Genomic DNA, 18,889 nt, shown 5'->3' on the forward strand with positions numbered 1-18,889 from the left:
TACATTTGGAAAGATGAAGTTGTATCATCACTCCTCAAATGATTACAGGTTGATTCACTACAGTGTTTTGTTATAGTGCTATCCAGTCATGGAATTCAGCCGTCTTAGCCGCTGATCAAGCTCTGCCATAACTGCTGGTTCCTGCTTTTTCCATTGCTTTGATATGTTGGTAATTGTTAATGAGCCAATCTTATCAAATGCAACCTGCGAAATTTATATAATATGAGTTTTAAAAATGTTTTCAAGACTTCAAGCGTCGAGGACTAAAGTCACTAAACATGCATATAATGATTAAGGCAAGGCAGATTCACATGAACTATTCATGATCAGTTAGAACTTGAGAGAAACTCAGTGGTGATATAAGACAAACGATCAGGCAATCAAGAACAACATGATTTGATCACAGAAATTGATAATTTAAGATATTATGTTTTTTCCTGAGCTTAAGACCAATTAATCTTGTCACGATCTAACAGACATATATATATATGTATAGTATAGTTGTTTGTGAATTATAAGAACAAGAACACATGTACTCAGAGATACGCACAAGTCTGCTATAACAACACAAGTCTGCTATAACAACTTAGTTATTCAGAATGGAAACATACAAAGCTTTTTAACGAAAATACAAGAGCAATATGCACCTAATTTGAGCTAACAGATACTGACTTCCCGGCAAATCCCCACCACCTCACGATCCTAAAAACACTCCACTGATTATTTGACTAACTCAACAAACTCTAAATAAAACATTTATTTATAATAAACTGGAAATAAACTAATAAAGTTTAAGATTAATCCAATAATCTCCCCCTTAATCTTAAACTCCATCATGCTAGCTCATGAACACCCAGAAGCTTCCTCATCTTCTCAAACTTGGCCACGCACAGTGCTTTCGTCATGATATCAGCTCGCTGGAAATCACTTGCTATGTACTTAATCTCTATCTCCCCACGTTCGACACATTCCCTCGTGAAATGAAAGCGTACATCAATATGCTTGCTGCGACCATGGAACACCGGGTTCTTTGCAAGGTTGATGGCCGACTTATTATCAACGTATATGATCACTGGACTCACAGCTTCACCTGTTATTTGGCTTAGTACATTTCGCAGCCAAATACTTTGGCACGCAGCAACAGTTGCAGCCATATATTCAGCCTCGCAGGAAGACAATGCTACACACTTCTGTTTCTGGGACATCCATGTAATAACACTGTCGTTTAGATAAAACACAAGACCTCTAGTACTCCTTCGATCATCATAGTCTCCAGCCAGATTACTATCAGAGTATCCACTTAGAATGTTGTTCCCACCATTCTTAGAGTACACAAGTCCATAGTCTAAAGTTCCTTTGACATATCGAAGAATTTTCTTCACATCATTTAGATGCATTTCAGTTGGAAGCTCCATATAACGACTCACAATGCCTATAGAATAAGCGACATCTGGCCTGGTATGAACCAGGTATCGAAGACACCCCACCAAGCTTCTGTACAGCGTTGCATCAACCAGCTTTCCCTGTTCATCTTTGGTTATCTGTTCTTTAGGATCTATCGGGAATTTTGACGAGTTGCAGCTTGCCATACCAGCCTTTTCGAGCATTTTCTTGGCATAGCCAGTTTGTCTTAATTCGATGTAGCCCCCTCCTTGCTTTACTTCAATACCCAGATAGTAAGACAGCAAACCCATGTCACTCATCTCGAAGTTGTGGTTCATCTGTTCTTTGAATTCCTCGATGAGTTTTATGTCCGTGCCCGTAATCAGTAAGTCATCCATGTACACTCCAACAATTAAAACTCCATTTCCGTCTTTCTTTACATACACAGCGTGTTCATATGCACAGCGTTTAAAACCCAACTTCTCAAGACACCTGTTAAGTTTGGCGTACCAGGCGCGAGGAGCCTACCTTAAACCATACAAAGCCTTCAGTAAGCGATACACAAGTCCCTCTTCTCCTTTCTTTGCATGTCCTTCAGGTTGAGAGACATAGACCTCCTCACTAATTTCCCCATTCAAGAATGCTGTTTTGACATCTAAGTGGTGCACTTGCCAACCCTTTTTCGTTGCCAATGCAAGTAACATTCTAACTGTCTCCAAGCGAGTTACCAGTGCAAAGATTTCGTCGAAATCAACTCCTTTCTCCTGTACATATCCCTTTGCCACTAGTCGTGCCTTGTGCTTGATTATTTTCCCATCAACATCCCTTTTTAGTTTGTAGATCCACTTCAAGCCAATCACCTTATGTCCTTCCGGTAATTTTGTTAACATCCAAGTTTCATTTTTTTCAATAGACTCTATTTCTCTGTTCATCGCCTGTCTCCACTCTCGACTTCCCTTTGCTTGACTGTAGTTCTCAGGTTCTTCTATCCCCATGAGCATCAGTTCATCCTCCATATCAAGGGCCTCATATATATCACTGATTCTCTTGGTACGTCTCGGTTCACAGCTATCATCACAGTTTTCAGGATCCAACAACGGTGTTGGTGAGTCTGGTGGTGCATTCTGATCATCTCCCCCTGACTCCTGATCCTCTCCCCCACTTTGATTATTTTCTCCGTTGTCTTCAGCCTGATTGTCACCTTCAGCTGAGTTCTCAACATCTGGAACTGAAAAATAGCCGTGATCTTCGTTGTTATTTACTTCAGAAAAGTCTCATGACCAACCTTTCATTTCTTCAAACTCCATATCTCGACTTATGTGTATACGCCCCTCTGTTGGATCATAAAGCCTATATGCCTTGGTACCCTGTTCTCTGCCCAGGTTAATCACTTTTAAGCTACGATCATCTAGCTTCTTCGTGAAAACTTTTGGAACCTTCATATGTGCGATGCATCCAAAGACACATACATGATCAATATTAGGCTTGCTTCCCTTCCAAACCTCATATGGAGTTTTAGTTGACAGAGCTCGAGTGGGCAAGCGATTTAGTAGATACACTGAATGTCGTACAGCTTCACCCCAGAATTCCCGAGGCAATTTCTTGTCTTTCAGACAGCTCCGAGCTATTTCAACAATAGTTCGATTTCTTCGCTCCACGACACCGTTTTGTTGTGGAGTATAAGGAGCTGTGTAATGCCTTTCAATACCGATTTCCTCACAATATGATGTGAATTCTTTAGAATTGAACTCACCTCCCCTATCAGTCCTGAACACCTTTATCCTCTTTTCTGAACCATTTTCCACCAGTGCTCGAAACCGCTTGAACATACCAAATGCTTCATCTTTACTCTTGAGAAAATATATCCACATATATCTACTAAAGTCATCTACTAACAGAAGAAAGTATTTATTACCTCCCATAGTAGCTGGTTCGATCGGTCCACACAAATCACCATGTGTCAATTCCAATGCCCTTGCAGCGGTGTAGTTTGCCTTGGACGGAAAAGGTTTCCTCGTCTGTTTTGACATCAAGCAACCAGAGCAAACTTCCTTAACCTCTTGAATACCAGGAAACCCACGTACCATGTTTTCTTTATGCATTAATTCCATAGACTTGAAGTTAACGTGACCCAATCTTACATGCCACAACCGAGATAGTTCATCAGACTTTGACAATAGATAGTTATGCTGCACGATTTCGAGTATGATTTTGTACAGCCTATTGAATGACCTCTTCACCTTCATCAACAAATTTACCTTGCTTTTCATAGACCCACAAATGGCTGTTGTTCATCACTACCTTGTTTCCTTCTTCAGCCAGTTATCCCAAGCTCAGTATGTTACTGTGTAGTGTTGGTATAAAATAAACATCGCGTATCATTCTCTCCTCCCCATTCTTGCATTTTACGATCATTGAACCCCTTCCTTTTATCTCAACTGCAGAACCATCACCAAACTTGACACGGCCCGTGACTGATTCATCCAATTCACAAAGCTTCGATTTTATTCCTGTCATATGGCTGCTTGCTCCAGATCTAAATACCAAACATTGGACTTAGTTTGATTTCCTTTGTTGTCAGTGTTCAGTTTTGGACTTATGTTCCTTTCATTTAACAAAACCATCTCAACCTCTGTTTTCACATGATTTGCCAGTAGGAGAGCTGGTTCATCCTCTTCAAACTTAGCTAGACGAGCCTCCTGATGTGCCTCCTTCTCCCGGCGTGGTCTCCTACACTCAGCTGCGAAGTTCCCCAGCAGCTGGCAATTAAAACATCGAACTTTGTTTTTGTCACGAACTCCTCTCCCTTTGTAGTTTGAGCTGCCTTCCATTGTTTCCTCCCTTCGTTCGTTTCAGCCACTCTTTCCTTGTCAACAACAATTTTCCTTCTCCATTTTCTCTTTTGGACCACTCCTCCTCAGTGAGTAATAATTGTCCAGTTGACCCATCACTCTGGCCCCTCATTCTTTCTTCGTGGGCTTTAAGCGATCCCACAGTTTCCTCCACCGTCATCGTATCCAAATTCCCAAACTATTCTATGGTCGATGCGATCTGCAAGAACTTTGAGGGAACCGCACGCAACAATTTCTTGACCACATACGCCTCCTTCATCTCTTCTCCAAGAGACCTAATATTCGTGACAATCCCATTCAGTTTCAACCAGAAATCATCTAATTGATCGCTTTCTTTCATAGCCAGTGATTCAAACTCCGCCTTCAGTGTTTGAATTTTTGTGCTCTTAACCTTCTCTGCACCTTGGTACATGGTTTTAATTGCCTCCCAGGCATCCTTGGCTTGTTTCTTCTCCGTGTGTGACAGCAAAATCTCTTCAGGTACACCCTGATAGATCATAGCCAGGGCAATCTTATCCGTTCTGTCTTCAACGTTGACTTTTGGATCACTTTGCTCCACGGCCTCCCACACTCCACGAGCTTGCATTATAACCTTCATCTTTAACGCCCATGTGGTATAATTGGTTTTGGACAGCGTTGGATAAGTCAGCCCCATCGATCCTCCTTTGCCTTTACTTGACTCCATCGTTGTTATCTTTGACATGTACTGTTCCGCTCACCTTACGAATCTCGCTCTGATACCACTTCTTGTCACGATCAACAGACAGATATATATGTATAGTATAGTTGTTTGTGAATTATAAGAACAAGAACACATGTACTCAGAGATACGCATAAGTCTTCTATAACAACTTAGTTATTCAGAATGGAAACATACAAAGCTTTTTAACGAAAATACAAGAGCAATATGCACCTAAAAATTAGGAGCTAACAGATACTGACTTCCTGGAAAATCTCCACCACCTCACGATCCTAAAAACACTCCACTGATTATTTGACTAACTCAACAAACTCTAAATAAAACATTTATTTAGAATAAACTGGAAATAAACTAATAAAGTTTAAGATTAATCCAATAATTAAGAGGATTTACCGTCAGTAATTCATCAGGATTGAAGAGATGATGGGTTGTCGTCTGCAAAATATTAATTACATCTCCAACATGCTGTGCTACGAGAAGCTCCTCTTCTTTCATCTTCAATCATTTACCCATAACTTGATAGTTAGAATTTATATACCAATGACATGCTCAGGAGATTAACAGCAAAACTACTAGTGCAAACTGCAAACTTAAAGGAAGAAAGGGAAGTACTCAACAAAGCCACTTACCTTGAAGATAGCCAGAGCTTACATGGAAAAGAACCTTTGCACCCTCATAAAAAAGTACATCCCATACCCGAAAGGTTGTCTGAACAAATAAACAAAATTGAGAGCCTTAAGTCTTAATGAAACCAGTCCTAGAACTGGATGCAGTCTGTGGGTGTCTAACCTCTGAAGGTAGGCTCTTTAACAAGACACACAAAAACCACTCAGTCGCAATAAGGGAGATATCAAATTTCACAGCTTCCAGATGAGCAGCTATTCTGTAATCTTTTGTCAATTTAAAACCCACAAATATTTAAATGTCAGATGAATAATCAAATCGAGGAAAGGTATTACCTTGGACATTTTTTAGCCAGTATATCTTTAAACACCCTTTGTTCAACATGGCATCCTGATAAGTTAGTCGTGTGACAATCAGTAACTAAAACATTCTCCAAGAAGACAGCTAGCATCCAAAATGCATCTTCTTCAGTTTTCATAACAAGCAACAACAATGCTCCAACATAATTTAGACCCTACATCACATTATTCATCCACACCACATAGCAATTAGAAGTTTTCAAAATCTCAAACTTGATATCATTTACCTAAAAATCTTCTATCTTTACTTTTGTAGTCAAAGTCATAGCTAGGTAGCCCCTAAGAGAATATGCTAAATAAATATGCTCTAAGAAGTTTAAGATGGAAAAATCAGAGAATTACAGTGTGCAACATATGGTAATACTATGCCTAAAATGAAGTAGGAAGTTTCATGATGGATGCGCAAAAAAAAAGAAATAATTCCTTAGTAAATAAAGCATTGATTCGAGAATGGGAAAAAAAATTGACTACCGTGAAATTTAATTTAGTTATGATGGAACAATATGCAGAAAAACCCAGAGAAATTAAATACTATGCGCTTATTGTTAAAACTAAACACACCTTGAAATCTATCAAGTAAAGCTTTCTAAGCGATTAACTATTAAAATGAATGAAGTAGGATATATAGCTATTACAGGTACTAGAAATAAGGAAACAACCCACTACTCAACTCAGTGAAATGTGGTAGACTAACTGACCTAAGAAATAGTTATCTGATAAACTATAACATACTGCTCCTAATTAATAGGATTTATTGGAACTGAAATACAAATAAACTTGACTAAAATAAATACTTAACAATCCCTCCCTTAAACTGAAGTGGCTGGTAGCAATTCAGTTTACTTCAATCTTTGGCCTGATCCCAAGCAATCCATGAAGCTTTTCAAATGTCTCTAGTCTTAAAGGCTTCGTTAATATGTCTGCAATCTGCTCGCTGCTACCAAAAAATTTGAGCTCAACAATTCCATCTTTTGCAAGATCACGCAAGAAAAGAAATCGTACATCGATATGTTTACTTCTTCCATGCAACACTGGATTTTTAGACAACTTAATTGCTGAACAATTGTCACAGAACATAGTAATACACTTGTAATGGAAATGACCAAGTTTATCTAGCACCCTCTGCATCCATACACTTTGACAGGCACAAGCAGCTGCAACAACATATTCAGCCTCCGTACTAGATAAAGTCACTACCGGCTATTTACGTGAAGACCATGATACATCACCATTACTCATCATAAACACATAACCTGAGGTGCTCCGTCGATCATCAAGATCACCAGCATAATCACTATCCATATATGCAACCAATTCATTACCAACTCCTCTTTTATAAAATACTACCAACTCGATGGTGCCCTTGATATAACGCAACACTCTTTTGGCTGCAAATAAATGTGTCTCTTTCGGATTTGCCATGAATCTGCTAATGAGACATACGACGTACATCAAATCTGGTCTTGTAACAATTAAATACATAAGGCTGCCAACAAGTTGCTTATACAATGTAATATCAACTACAGCCTCACCACCCTCCTTTGATAGCTTAGAACCTGCAATAATAGGATTTCTCACTGAATTGCTAATGCTCATTCCAAATCTGTCAAGAACTTTTTTAACATATTTACTCTGACAAATATGAATACCAGCTATGCTTTGCTGAATCTCAACTCCTAAAAAATACTTCATTTTGCCCAAGTCAGTCATTTCGAACTCGAGCATCATAGAACTTTTAAAGCTTTCAATCATACACATATCATTTCTAGTAAATATTAGATCGCCAACATAAAGACTAACGATCAGAATTTTACCTCCATTTTCATGCTTCACAAATAGTGTATGCTCATAGCTGCATTTCTCGAAGCCATTCTTCAGAAAATATCCTTCAATCTTGCTGTACCATGCTCTCGATGCCTGTTTTAGTCCATATAATGCCTTCAGAAGCTTGTAAACTTTACTTTCTTCGCCCTTTTTCACATAGCCCATAGGTTGATCAACATAAACTGGCTCTTCCAAATTTCCGTGCAAAAAAGCACTCTTAACATCAAGATGAAATACAGTCCACCCATTCTGAGCTGCCAAAGCCAATACCATTCGAATTGTATCCCAACGAGCAACTGGAGTAAAAACTTCATAATAGTCTATCCCATATTCTTGATTGTATCCTTTTGCCACCAAGCGTGCTTTATGCTTATCAATTTCTCCCTTCTCATTGAACTTTATTTTATAGACCCATTTGATACCAATTTTCTTGGCTCCTGTTGGAAGATCAACTAGTTCCCATGTTCCATTTTTATTTATGGACTCAATTTCCAAGTCCATAGCTTTTCTCCATTTGTCACTACTTGCAGCATCCTCGTAATTTATAGGATCTTCATTGTTGATAAAAAGAGCCACATTTTGTAAATTTTCCTCATTGGAAAGCCCTTCCCCGCTTTCATAGTCCTGCATCCAAACTGGAGTCCTTCGGTTTCTTCGTTCAACCCTCGTATCTTCTGTAGAGACTCGCTGGCCAGACTCAACACTTTCTGCAGAGATGAAGTTGCTACCGTTGGAAGGCTCACTGCTCAAAACATCATCACCGCTGATTTGTAGAACATCCTCTTGATTTAATTCAGCCTCATTTTCATCACCGCTGATTTGTACAACATCCTCTTGATTTAATTCAGCCTCATTTTCGGATTCAGTAACATCATTATTTTGATTACTTTCATCGCTTTCAGTTTCTCCCCATTCCAGTACAACAAGTACATCATTATCATTTTATTTCCAATCCCAGCACTCGTTTTCTTCAAATATTACATCCCTACTGATTACTACTTGCTTGGTTGTGAGAATAAAAAGTTTGTATGCTTTTGTCCCTTCAATAACTCCAAGTAGTACAGCTTTAAAACTCTTATTATTAAGCTTCGTTCTTTTGACATCTGGAATGTGCACATGGCCTATGCACCCAAAACCCCAGAAATAATTAACATCAGGCTTGACATGGCTCCAACTTTCTTCTGGGGTTTGGTCCCTTAAAACTGTAATAGGGCTTCTATTGAGAACATGACGTCCAATTGACTACATCTGCCCAAAAACATTTTGGCATCTATTTTTCGTTAAGCAAGCATCTTACCATATTCATAATAGTACGATTTTTACGCTCAGCGACTCCATTTTTTTGAGGTGTGTAAGCCGTGGTAAGCTGTCTCTTAATTCCACGAGTCTTGCAAAATTTATTAAATTCCTTTGATGTGAATTCACCACACTGTCGGTTCTTAAGCAACTTATATATAATCCTGTCTCCTTTTCAATTAGACTTTTAAAATCTTTAAACATAGAAAATGCCTCACTCTTCTCAACAAGAAAGCACACCCATAATTTTCTACTATAATCATCAATAAAGGTCAAGATATACCTTTTTCCGCTGTTTGAACTTGGGGTTATTGGACCACATATGTCGGAATGAATCAGTTGTAGTCTTTCTGAAGCTCGCCATTTACTACTTTTGGGAATTATCTCGCGATGCTGCTTCCCCACCATACAACTAGTACATACCTTTGCTTGTGAACTGAAATTTTGGCAGTCCATCCACTAAATTCTTTTATTGCAAGGTCTGAAGGTTCTTTTGACTTAAATGACCAAACCTTTGATGCCATAGAGTAGTGATATCTTCAGTTGTTGCCTTGAAACAAGTTGATAACTGGTATGTCAAAGCAGATGATAACACAAACACACGATTAGATGTCATATAAGTTTGCATGATAAGCCCCCGATCTTGGTGATAAATGTTGCAAGCTCCATCACGGATCAATATTGTTAAACCCTTCTCTTGTAGTTGACCCATACTAAGTAAATTATTTCTTAATTCAGGAATGTAATAAACATCAACAATTACCTGTTTTGTTTCTCCGATTTGCAACTTTATACTCCATTTACCTGTCACAGCCATCCTCATATTATTTCCCAGCTTCACTGAATGCTTATACTCCTCGTCAATTTCAACAAACCATTGCTTATTTCCTGTCATGTGATTACTGCAACCAGAATCTAAAAACCACATTCCTTCCCTATTTGAATTATTGTGCTCCACATAGGCCATCAAAAGTAGCTCATCCTCCTCACAGTTTTCTGCATAATTGGCTGACTTCTCCCAGCTAGGACACTCATATTGAAAATGCCCTAATTTGTGACAGTTGAAGCATTCAATGAGGGCTTTGTTGAAACTTCTGCCTCGACCTCTACCCATTCCTCTTCCTCGACTTATTCCTCGACACGTTCCTCTGTCAGTTTCACGCATCCTCCCCTCATAGGTAACCTTAAGCGCCTGCTCTTCTCCTCCACTTTTACGAAATTTTTGCTCATGAACAATTAAGGAACTTTGCAATTCATCCATATATAGATGATCAATGTCTTTTGACTCCTCTATTGAGTAAATAATATAGTTAAACTTTTCTGTAAGGGTGCGTAGAATTTTCTCGACAATTTTCACATGTTGCATATCTTCTCCAAGGTTTCTCATGTCATTGGCTACCAACATTACCCTCGCAAAATAATCTGTGACTGACCCCAATTTTCATTTCAAGAATCTCAAAATTTCTCCGTAAGGTTTGAAGTTGAGCACCCTTAACTCTAGCATTCCCTTGAATATTTGTCTTCATTGAGTCCCATAATTGTTTTGCCGTCTCCTTGTGGGTGATAGTCTTTAGAATAGACTTATCAATTGATTGAAAGAGATAATTTTTTGCTTTTAAATCCTTCAAGTTTTTCTCATCTAGAGTCGTCTTTTGTGCATCAGTCAGCTTCTCTTTAGCACCATATTCTGGGATGTCAGTTTCAATAATGGTCCAGTATTCCTTCGACCTTAACAGATTTTCCATAAGCATACTCTAATGATCATAATCTCCATAAAACTTTGGAAGACAAGGCTGAGAAAAATTGCTCATGTCATCCATACTTACAGTCTCTCTGTGTATCTCTCTCTCTCTCTCTCAATATTCTAACAGTATTTCTCTCTAATCAGACTCTCTTCACATGAGGCTCTGATACCATTTGTTAAAACTAAACACATACTAAAAGCTATCAAGCAAAGCTTTCTAATCGATTAACTATTAAAATAATTGAAGTAACTTATATAGCTATTATAGATACTAGAAATAAGGAAACAACCCACTACTCAACTCAGTGAAATGTGGTAGACTAACTGACCTAAGAAATAGTTATCTGATAAACTCTAACGTATTGCTCCTAATTAATAGGATTTTTTGGAACTGAAATATTAATAAACTTGACTAAAATAAATACTTAACACTTATGGTTTTATAGAAAGTGATGTTGTTTAAGCATTTGCAATGTTTCATCTATTACAAGTATGATCTCATAGCTCATATTAAACTATCATTGAGGAAAACATCGTAAGTATTCACTGAAGTTATAACCCGCTGCTCATATATATATATATATATTTGTATTTATATTTGGGTGTGAGGTCCATATATTATAAAATTCATTAGTTACCAAGTTGTTGACGAATAAGACTATAAGATGGTGGGAACGGAGGCAGCATGTGTGCATGCATATACATATTTAATGAGCGCACACACCTGACAGTACCCAACATCAGAATTACGAAAAGAATATGCAACAAGAACACGTCTTAGAGCAGCATGGCGCTCTTTGGTGTCCAACCATGGGTGACCAGGATACGTTCGAGATAGGTCCTGCATAATTAATTAAGAACAACCCTCAGTCATAGAATTTGTTATCCTTAAAAAGACAAAATACATTAGCAATAAAGTGTAGACCAATACGATGGAAGTTTGATCTGATTACCAAAAACTGATAATTTAAATATAGATTATAATCTCTACCACCTACACAAAAGAAAATTGAACTTAGCGCCATTGGACCTTGGCATGATCTGCATATCCTATTAGTACTACCCTGCTATGTCTAATAAAATATAAAACAGTCGGAGCTATATAGTGGACAACATACTTCCTTACATCACTAGATCAGTACCATGTATCTTTTGGCAAGACAGGCTCCACAAATGAAAAATATATGCTTTCTATTGCTCTTCTCAAAGGCAGAGTATCTTTACACTGTATAACTCCATGTATCAGTGTATATTTTTCCCCAAAAAAACCACATGAGTAAAGAGGCAAACAAACTTCTCACACTTAAAAACTATGCATGCCTTTAAAGTACCCCGGTCTAGATTATTACTATTTACAGAAGTAGAATCCACACAATTGGTAGTCAATTTTTTCTTCTTCTCAATACTGAAGAATACACATATACTACTCTATACTATATTATAATAGATGAAACATTAAAAGTTTGGTAACTGGTCGGTACTTGTTGAAATTATTTAATTACCCTTACTTAATTATTGTAATTCTAATTATTGGGTCGATCAATTCTAATTGTAATTGATATTAAAGTCAACTTCCTCTATCGCTTTACCAATTTCACTTCTATTTTATATCGAACTCTATATCATTATAATTTATATTAAACTCAACTTCTTTTATTAATTTATATTTTAATTAAATTTAAACAAACTAAATGTAATTATTGATATTCAGTTGATATATCATGTGATACGGGCTAAGATAAAATAATAATACTATCCATCCTCCTAAAAAAATTATACTAATGAACTTGGATAAACAAAATAATATATATTATTTATCCAGGATAAAAAAATACATTATATAATTTATTCAGACTAACACAAAACTAAAATAAAAATACAATTCGATCAACAAAAATAAAATTACATATACTAATTATTCAGTCTAAAACAAAATTATCTTATTGATCAAGACTTTAAAAAAAATTAGACTAAAAATAATTAGTTTGATTTGGTCGGTGTATTGGGCATCGGGATAAAATAAAATAATGTAAACCACTGATCCGAGATAAATCAAATGAATATTAGACTAAGTATAATTCATATCCTATTGATGCGAACTAAAAATTCAAATTTTATTTAAAACATAAATATTTTTTTAAAAAAATACACATAGAATTATTAATAAAATTATATCGTTCAATCAGTAATATTGTCTTTTTCAAATATCTTATATGGAATTATAGTTAATCGATTACGTAATCACCATGCTAAAATAATATTTTTTAAGGTCCGAACATAATGGAGACATTATATTTTTACCCTCAATATAAAATAATGTCGATATAATTAAATTTTCCACCTTACCAAAACTATCACTTTAAATAAGTTTAAATGTTCAAAAAAATTATGAACATATACGTCTACTAATATAATTATTATGAAGTCATATCATTTAAAGTTTTAAATGAACAAAATAAGAATTGAATTCAATTTTTTTTAATTTATATAATATTAAAAAGTATATGTGTGATCCGTGCATCGTATTAGGTCGATCAATTCTAATTCTAAATGATATTGAAGTCAACTTTCTCTATTAGTTTACGAATTTCAATTCTATTTTATATCGAACTCTACATCATTATAATTTATATTAAATTCAACTTCTTCTACCAATTTAATTTTAATTCATATCGAGATCAATATTATTCTAATTTGTTATTTCGGGCTAAATTAATAAGCAAACTAAATATAATTATTAAGATTTAGTTGATATGTCGTGTGAATCGGGTTAAGATAAAATAATAAAAGTATCGGTCCTCCTAAAAAAATTATTCAAATAAACTTGGATAAACAGAATAATATATTTTATTTATCCAAGATAAAAAAATACATTATACAATTGATTCAGACTAACACAAAACTATCCTCTGGGTCACAGGTTCGAATCCCACGGGAGGAGAATTTATGATTATGCCTCCTGGCCAGAGTCTGTCGCTTAAATGTGGTTTACCTTGATTCACGTGGTTTTCAAGCTATTACGTGAGCCCATAGGGTTTACCCAGTGCGCACCCGAAGGATAGCGGCTGCGGGTTACCTACAATAAAAAAACTAAAATAAAAATACAATTAGACCAACAAAAATAAAATAATATATACTAATTATTCAGTTTAAAACAAAATTATCTTATTGATCCACACTTAAAAAAAATTAAAATTAAAGTAAAAATAATTAATTTGATTTGGTCGGTGTATTGGGTATCAGGCTAAAATAAAATAATATAAATAACTGATCCGAGATAAATCAAATTAATATTAGAATAAGTATAATTCGTATCCTATTGATGTGAACGAAAAATCAAATTTTAATTAAAACATAAATATTATTTATTTAAAAATACACATAAAATTATCAATAAAATTATATCGTTTAATCAGCAAGTAATGTTAATCGATTAAGTAATAAACATGCTAAAATAATATTTTTTAAGGTCCCAACATAATGAAGACATTATATTTTTTCCCTCAATAAAATAATAATTTCGTTATAATAACATTCCCTCCTTACCAATGTCATCACTTTAAATAAATTTAAATATTCTAAAAAGTTATGAACATATACGTCTACTAATATAATTATTTTTAAGACATGTCATTTAAAGTTTTAAATGAACAAAATTAAAAATTAAATTCAAATTTTTTTTAAAAAAATATATAATATTAAAAAGTATGTGTAATCCGTGCATCGCACGGGTTTTAAGCTAGTAATACAAAAACACATACTGTAGAAAGAAGTTCTTAAAAATAACATATCAGATGTTTTAAACCCTATGCATCTTAGAGCAAGTCCAATGCTAAATGTAAAATAGCTATATCTATTGTTATAATATGGAACCAAAAAGTATTTTTTGGTGCTAAAATAAAAGTTGCACTCCAAAACTAGTTTCATAACTAGTTTTAAATTTCCATAAAATTTTTAACTTCTACCTAATTTTACATTGTTTTGATACTTTGTGGTGTATTGACAATAATTATTTAACTTTTTCCCTCCATTTGTAGTAATAGATGATGTGCATATAGAACCAAGGATACATATATGCATATAAATATGACACCCATTTGGAATTGAGTATTTTTGCATTTGGTTCTATATAGCAATAACACCAAAGATAGCGTTGCATTGGACTCTTCTTTCAGCAAAGCCCTCCCATATGCAAACAAGCCGCGAATCAAAGTATTTGAAATCTTTATCCATAGCCTTAATACTTTTCTTTTAATTGTTTTTTTATGTAAATGAGAATTAAGGTGTAACCATTCCTTAAATTAGAAATCCAAACTAGATCACGGGCTTTGCACAATCTATGTCGATGATCATAATAATACACCTACGCCAATTTTTTTATTAACTAAAATCCCTCCATTTTAAAGTAGCAGACGATATGAAAAATAATACTACTAAAGATTATAACTGCTGTGTATGCTAACAAGCAAAAGAGAACACCCTAATCATGCCAGTCCCTATAATCATCGCATTTTCAATAGCAAAAGCAACAAAAACCGAAAAGAAACAACTGAACATTGTCATGATTTTTGTTGATTTTCTAGGGTTAGCAAAATAAAATACAGAAAGATAAATTCAAAAGAAAACTAGATTCATATTCTCATTCATCCTCTGTGAAAATGACATGATGTGCAATATATAGTACCAGACAAGAAGATAACTATTCTTGGGCCTAACTATTTACTCTTAACCCACTTTGTAATCAGGCCCAATAACAATTTCAGACCCAATACATTCGTGACAAACATCATTAATAAACGCATAATACTAATCAACACACAGCTCACATGATCAATCTGCATAGTCGGGGGTGTGACCTTCCCTTCCACCGCAACAATCAAATCATTATAATAGCTACTAGGCACAATCGATTTCTTCTTAGCAGCACCAGATAATGAAAACCACACCTTTGGCCTCAAAACCGGAGGAATCCCATTTCTGATCAGCCTCTTGAGTGCAATTCCATGCACTAAATTTGAAAAATTAAGGGATGATTTAATAGTAGCAGAAACATGAGTATGCAAATACCAATTTGAACCTTTACTAGCTTCAAGTGCCCACCAAACTTTGCTTTGTCGTTTAACTTTCTCTCTAACTTCATTCAATATATTCACATCATCTACATTCCCTTGAACAATAAAACCAAAAAGATCTTGAAATTTAACAATTATATTGACCTTTCTTGCATGAATGCTTGGCCTCAAAATTGAAACTTGGGCTTGAAAATCAAAAGAAAAGTCTCTCCTTTTAGTACCCAACATCTTTTTCGGACACAAATGAGTATCTGTTCTCATGAATACTCCGGGTGGGCGAGGATATTATCTGATAAACTCTTAACCACCTATCCAATCGTGCTCGTATCCAACATATTTTATTATCAAGATTGATTCTTTTTATAAATTATATCAAAGTTTTTGATTTGGGTCAAGATTAAATCTTTTTGACTAATTATGGTGAAAGTTTGAATCTTTGTCCAAATGGGTGCTTGAGAAGCAGGGTTGAAATAAAAAAATAATGCCGGAGGAATGATAAAACAATGCTACTGTTAAAATATTTGAATAAATATAAAGTGATTGTCAAAGCGTATAGAGGAAGTCTCTCAAATCTTACTGAGAAAGACTTGCACAGCTTCTTAAGAAAGAAACTTAATCAGGAAGACTTGTAAAGTTTATCGAGAAAGACTTATAAAGATTATCAAGGAAGTTTTGTAATACTTAATGTAAAAGATTTGAATAGCTTACTTAGTAAGACTTGTAAACGAACTACTATAAATAGCTCATTTAGCTAATAAAATGAGATACAACTTTCTCTCCATATCTTCTATTCTCCTATACTTCCTCTACATTAAATATAACTAATAATTTCAATCAAGGTTTATACCACGTTATCAGCACGAGTCTCTGCCAACTGAAGATTTATTCTTGAAAGAGCTACGACTTATTCTGACCCACGAGTCTCTGCCAACTAAAGCTTTATTCTCGAAAGTGCTACGACTTATTCTAACCCACGAGTCTCTATCAACTAAAACTATTTCATAAAATAGGTACAATTTCTTTTACTCATTTTATTCTAATTATTATTACATATTTATTTATGTTACTGATTGAAATCTATAAAGATGTCAATGCCATCAAGTAATACTACTATAAAGATGGCGCTGCCGTCAAGTAATAATTAAAAGTTTTCTGGCCAGCTATGCCGTCGTAACTTTTGTATTAAGTTATTATTTCAACTTGCCTGTTTAAATATTATGTGACATATTATATATTTTTTAAAATCTATTCAGAATGGAGAATCTTGCAAAATTAGAGTTTGTTGTCTTGGATATTTCGGGGAATAATTATTTATCATGGGTCCTTGATGCGGAATTACACCTTAGTGCTAATGGCCTAAAAGATAATATTGACCCAGAAAAAATCCCAACTGTTGAACAAAATGCAAAAGCAATTATCTTTCTTAGGCAACACATCCACGAAGATCTAAAATATGAATACCTCACTATCAAAAATCCACTCACCTTTTGGAATAATCTCAAGGATAGATTTGATCACCAGAAACTTGTTCACTTGCCATCTTCCCGATATGACTAGATTAATTTGAGGTTACAGGATTTCAAATCTGTAGCTGAATATAATTCATCTCTTTTCAAGATAAGCTCAAAATTATTTTTATGTGGTGAAAATATTACCGATGCTGAAATGATTGAAAAGACTCTCTCAACATTTCACCCCAACACTATGATCCTGGCTCAACAATATAGGGAGCGGAATTTTCAGAAATATGGAGAGCTGATATCTCTCATTCTTGTGGCTGAAAAGAATAATAAGTTGCTACTGAAAAATTACGTCCCAAAGGCTCTGCCCAGTTACCTGAAGTACATAACACGTCATTTCTGAAGAATGAACGTGGGAAAGGGCATAGAGGAGAACGGGGTTATGGACGAAACCATGGACGTGGAAATTTCCGTGGTTGGTTTCGCAATCAATATCATTCTGGCCACCTGAAGTGGCAATGTGATGATTACAACTCTGGCCACCAGAAATAGTAACGTGAAGTGCCAAATAAAAGAAAGGCACCCCAAGAAGGAGAGAACCGAGGCATCTGTCATAGGTGCGGATCTGAGGGGCACTGGCAACGTACTTGTCGCACACCCAAATATCTTGTTGACCTCTACGAGTCATCCAAAAGGAATAATGGAAAGAGAGTAGAAACCAATTTTGCTAATTATAATCTAGTTAATGAATAAATCAATAAGGCCTCAAATGAAATAGACACTGGTGCTAATCTTTATTATGGTTTAGACGACTAGACTTCATATGTATTGTCTTGCTTTACTTATTTCCTTTGTGTTTTACTTATTTCCATAATGTGCTCATTTTATGTACTTGTTTCATGTTGTTGTTCTATATACTCGGTGTGTTTTTAATAAAGATGTTTTTCATTTATATATGTATAGAGATGGAAGATATATGCATTGTTGAATGCGCAACCATACACACTATTTTTACAGAGTCAGAAATACTTCTCACAGTTGACTAAAACCAACTCACATGTCTGGACGGTATCAGGTACATCAAATATAATAGAAGGTTTTGGGAAAGCTAGTTTTCTTCTACCAAATAAGACACACATACACATACAAGAGGCTCTATACTCTAGCAAGTCAACTAGGAACCTACTGAGTTTTAAAGATATCCGTCTTAATGAGTTTCACGTTGAAACTACTAATGAGAATGAAAAAGAATACCTTCTCATCACCTCAAACACTGTTGACAATAAAAGGGTCTTAGAAAAATTTCACTCGGTTTCTTCAAGATTATATGTTACAAGTATACGAGTTCTTGAATTTCATAGTGTCAACATCCCCAAAGTCATAGACCCAAAACTACTTTCCCTTTGGCACGAAAGACTCGGTCATCTAGGAGTATCTATGATGCGTCATATCGTTGAAAATTTTGTGGGACATCCTCTTAAAACTCAAAAGATAATATCCCAAGATGAACTTCATTGTTCAGCATATTCCTTAGGAAAACTGATTGTCCGACCATCCCTTCAAACTGAGTCCCCG

The 18,889-nt window shown here is 35.3% G+C and overlaps 1 pseudogene; it reads right to left on the reverse strand.

The window, feature by feature from the left end:
• Nucleotides 1-47: 47 nt before the first annotated feature.
• LOC141695134 (uncharacterized) lies at nt 48-16,082 on the reverse strand (annotated as a pseudogene).
• Nucleotides 16,083-18,889: the final 2,807 nt, after the last annotated feature.

The sequence above is a fragment of the Apium graveolens genome, chromosome 11 (genome assembly GCF_009905375.1).
Source record: "Apium graveolens cultivar Ventura chromosome 11, ASM990537v1, whole genome shotgun sequence".
Classification (NCBI taxonomy): Eukaryota; Viridiplantae; Streptophyta; class Magnoliopsida; order Apiales; family Apiaceae; genus Apium; species Apium graveolens.